We start from the raw sequence: 4,838 nt of genomic DNA on the forward strand, positions 1-4,838 counted from the left end.
TCAAAGCAAACAATGCTTTATTTTGATAAAAAACAACACTAATAACAAAAACACTGAAGCAGTCATGCAGGTGCCATATCCCTCTGGTGTGCTGGGTTCCCTGCCCTGGTCTGAAGAGGAGAGTCCTCGCTACGACCTCACACAGCATTCCCTTCTGTATGTCTATGACATCTTCCATGTGTTTACTCCTGGAACACAAGGAGAGATCTCCAACTCAGTGACACCATGCCAGTTGATGCACGCGGGCCATCTGGCCACTGAGGGCTCTGACAGTCTTCACTGATGGTCATGACCTCATGATGCATGGCACAGAACAATCTTCTCCACTTTGCCAAGTTTTAATATCCTCCACGATTACAGTGTTTAGACAATGAGTTACATGCTTATACGTTACAGTAGCTGGGAGGGGTTTCCTTCCAACTTCTGGTATTGGAGGGAAAGAAAGGACAACTTTGTGAGTCAGTCAAGCCATAGGAGACACACAAAGGCTGTTCACATTGTAGGAAATAATCAGATCTATTTTTTTAAAAAAATCAGTCTGTTGAGTGTTGAAGTCATTCTCTCCAACATTTTGTCACTTGCAGAAATTCTTGTATGAATTCATTATAGGAGAAACCGAGTTTCTTCTGACTTTCTTATTATAATTAGAAACAGTGAGATGAAGGTGCTTAATAGGATTACTCCAGGGCAAGAGGGGTCCCTCTCTGAAGGGTCCTGTAGATGTGGATTTCCTACATAAAATAAGTAGAATGATGGGATTTCATCTTTAGTTTGAGAAGAGGTCTTTTCATTAAACGTTCTTGGAAACAAGAGGGCGAGATGTTCGCAGTAGCAGGGATAATGAAACTATTTTGAAATAAGCAGAACTTCAAACTGAGGAAACCTAGGGGATTTTTCCAGTGGCAATGAGGAAAGCGGGAACTGGAGAGACTATGCCACCAGCTTGGGGTAACAGGAACCTCACAGCTCCAACGGTGATCTGTCAGCATGAAGGAGGGTTAAGTGGTCTGAATCATCAGAATATGAAGAAAAGGACAAAAAGAAGACACCACAAGTCAACTCAGACCTAGGAAGAGACCCAGAGGCTTCACTTTGGGATCCTCCATGGTTAATAAACCTGTGTTCTTTCATAATTGTGAAAGGAGGCTTGCCTCCCCCAACAGTCACATTCAATTTCTATTATTAAGTTGACAAAATTAAGAATTTTCTTCTTTCTCCTCCAAAGCATACTGACAAATAAATACTAGATTTGCTGAGGCAGGATTCCTGTTTTGAGATCCACAGAAAAAAGAGCCTGAGTGAATTGGAGCTCTGTGAAAATAATCTTTGAAAATGTCCAGTTAAGCTTATTTTAAGTACTGAGGCAATCAGATTGTAACCTACGGACTCAGAGGTCAGTGTGAGCTGGTCATTGACGTGAAATACATTTACAAAGAGCAGTTACACTTGTCCTGAAAACAGAGTTTGTGCTTTCACTTTTTTAGAATCTGAATTTGGAGAAGAACCTGATTGACCAAAATTATAACTTTAAGAACTTCATGAATAGAGAAATTTCTTTCTTTTCACCTTCCTTTCTTCTATTTCATTTTCATTGTGAAATATACAAGTACAAAAAATGGATACATATTAGACAAGGAGAACTGATCGGTGGTTACCAGGGGAAAGGGGGAGTGGGGGGAGGGCACAAAGGGTGAAGTAGTGTACCCACAACATGACCAACAATAATGTACAACTGAAATCTCACAAGGTTGTAAACTATCATAATCTTAACAAAAAAAATGGATACATATAGATGGTTATTAAATAAACAACTGTGTGACATCAACCCAGGTCAAGAAATAGAGTACTACTACCACCAGTAGGTCTCCTGCATGCCCCCTACTGTTGCTAGACTCCTCTTGCCCCCAGGGTATCAAATATCCAAATTAGCATAATAACCCTCCCTTGCCTTTCTTTATACTCTTATCATGTCTATTTCTATGCCAAAATCATAGTCTGATTTTTGCCTGTTTTTTTTCCCTTGTGTAATTAGGGTAACATATATATACTGTTGCATCTGATTTCTTTCATTCAATATTAAGTATTTAAGATTCATACTCAGTGTTGCAAGTTAATCCTATGAATACACCATTTTGTTTATTCCTTCGATTGTTGATGGAGGTCTGGATTGTGTTCACTTTTGGCAGTTACAAATGATGCTTCTGAGACGATTCTTCTGTGTGTGTATATATATATATACACATATATATATATCTGGTTACCATTCACATGGATTTACTTATGGTATTAAGCAGGGATCATAGGGTAACCATATCTTCAGCTTTACTGGGGATATTGTCATTTTTTTTCTTCAAAGTCAACAAACCAATTGATAGTCCCACACTGTAATTCCCATATCTTCACATTCTTGCTGACACGTAATACTGTCCAGATTTTAATTTGAGGCTTCTGGCGGGTGTGTGGTGATGATTGTGGTGTAAATTTACTCAGCCTTTTCTTTTCTGTAACTCTGTCCCTGGTCAAGATTTGTGTGGGGGGGGACAGGGTAGGGGGGAACCCGGGATTCCTACATCATCCTACGTGAAAATGTTTGTGGGGCACTGATATCATTTATTTCTTTTACTTTACTTGGTATTTCAAGTGCACTGTCCAGTAGTGTGGCCAGGACACAGACTCATTTCTCAAGGACCCCACGGAGTCTAAATATTAGACTCTAAATATTAGGTCTTCTTGTTTCCCTTTGAAATAGCTTCTTTTGTCCATCTGATAAAACAACCTCGAGTACTCTTTTTAAAAACAATAATTAATATATAATTGACATATTATATTAGTTTCAGGTGTACAACATAGCGATTCAATATCTGTGTATATTGTGAAATGGTCACCACAATAAGTCTAGTTAACATCCATCACTATGCATAATTACATATTTTTTTCTTCTGATGAGAAATTTTAGGATCTACTCAGCCACTTTCAAATACACAATATAGCGTTATTAACTATAGTTAATATAAATATAAATAGAGTCAACAAGTGCGTTACATCCCCAAGACATTTATTTATAGCTGGAAGTTTGTTATTCAACCCTCTTCATCCCTTTCACCCCCCATCCCGACCCCCCACCTCAATTACTCTTGAGGGAGCATAAAATCCTCATACTGACTAATCGTGGGTACTTCCAAATTATTTGTCGGCTTCCACCCAGATCTTGCATTGAAAATCTCAAAGAGAGAGTTTAGATTTTCTTTCCTTCTCACTGCCTGACCTGACCAAAATGTCATGCATCGCTACTGGCCTATTGCTACATCCAGGAGAGTCACTTGAGGAACAGACAAAACTGGAAGAAAAAACACATGGATAATTTATCACTATATTGTCATCACAAGCATGGAATTCACCAATGATGCCTAGGAAGAAATTGGGATCATTTATGGAATAGTGTAAAGAGAACGTAGGAGACGTCTCAGCTGAAGAGAAAGAAGCTACAAAAAATAATTATGCAAAAGATGGAGCAATAAAATGCATCAGGAGATTCAGGAGCATAAACAGAGTTAAGGGGAAAAAATGACCCATATTTTCTTAGTTACTCATTATGGAGAGCAGGATCAATTCCTAAAAGGTCAAGTAATTCTGATTCTGATGTATTTGATGATAATGTTTATTACTAATGGTAATTTGTATTTTCAACTATCATCATGTAATGCTGATAATTTGCATATATAATTTATATTTCTATAGTTATTGCTACTCTCCTCTTAGACTAGTGACCATTATTTTGAGCGACAAAAACACAGTGCCTTGAGATTATCTGTCTGTTCATTATATGTGTTAAGTTATTGAATTTTTGTCTTGCATCAATTTTTATTTCATTAATTGATTGTCATTTAGATGATTCGGATGTTTACACATAATTATCAAGTCAAATCTCAGTATTCCTTTAGCATTTCTCTCTTCAGTTATGGTTGGAAAATCTGTCCTTAACTTAATATTACAAAAACATATGCAGATGTATCTCCAGATCGCTTTTACATTTAATTATTCATTCCATTTTGACTATTATAGCTTATCCTAGAGAATTAAGTAAACATGTATTACTTCACTCCTACACACCTTTTAAACGCAGCTAACAGACACTGAATAAACCAGCCCATCCTGGCGGGATCAGGAGTTGCTTGCCCCGTATGCTGTCCCCAGGCTGCAGGCGCCTGAGGGGACTCGCCCGGGGCCCCGCCCTCAGAGCTCACACCCGCCGTGCGCTCTCGCCCCGGGGCCGCCCCGCCGACCCTCCCGCGCGGCTCTGCGCGCACAGGCCGGACGCTTGGAGCCGGCGCCGGGCCGCCCTGCTCGGCCTCCTGGGCGCAGCGGCGCCTCTGGACCGAGCACGCGCACCAGCGGCCTCCGCGCAGGCTCCGTGCCCGCGCACGCGCCCTCACGTCGCGCTCCTGGCGGAGAGACCTGCGCTCGGGGCCGGGGGCCGGGCTCCGGGCCGTTCTCGCGGTGCCATTCTCGCGGAACTTTCGCGCTTCGGTGGCCTTTCGGACGAGCCGCGGCGCCCAGAGATGTTCAGGTTGGAGCGACACTTCCCAGAGGGCAGCGGTCACGCCAGATCTTCGGCTTCCATTCCGTTTTCGCGCGGTTCTCCCTCTTTGCAGGGTGAGTGGAGCTCATTTGTGGATGTGTTAGCACAGGATGCGGGAATCCTGTGAAGCGAGTCAATTCGGAGCCCGACGTGAACCAGGAGGGCTGGCGGCGGAAGCGCTCACAGCGTGGAGGCCGGTAGTAGGGACGCCAGTCCTCACGGGACTCTCGGGCCTGAACGGCAGAGGACGGTGTGTGTC

General features: G+C 42.2%; 1 long non-coding RNA gene across 1 annotated transcript in view; it reads right to left on the minus strand.

Annotated features, from left to right (window-relative positions):
- Positions 1-4,838, minus strand: part of LOC138917632 (uncharacterized) — a 5,114-nt gene continuing 276 nt past the window's right edge. Inside the window, exon 2 of the long non-coding RNA XR_011425862.1 lies at positions 1-4,837. This is a non-coding gene — a long non-coding RNA (uncharacterized lncRNA). The remainder of the gene's footprint in view (position 4,838) is intronic.

This window comes from Equus caballus, chromosome 15 (genome assembly GCF_041296265.1).
Source record: "Equus caballus isolate H_3958 breed thoroughbred chromosome 15, TB-T2T, whole genome shotgun sequence".
NCBI lineage: Eukaryota > Metazoa > Chordata > Mammalia > Perissodactyla > Equidae > Equus > Equus caballus.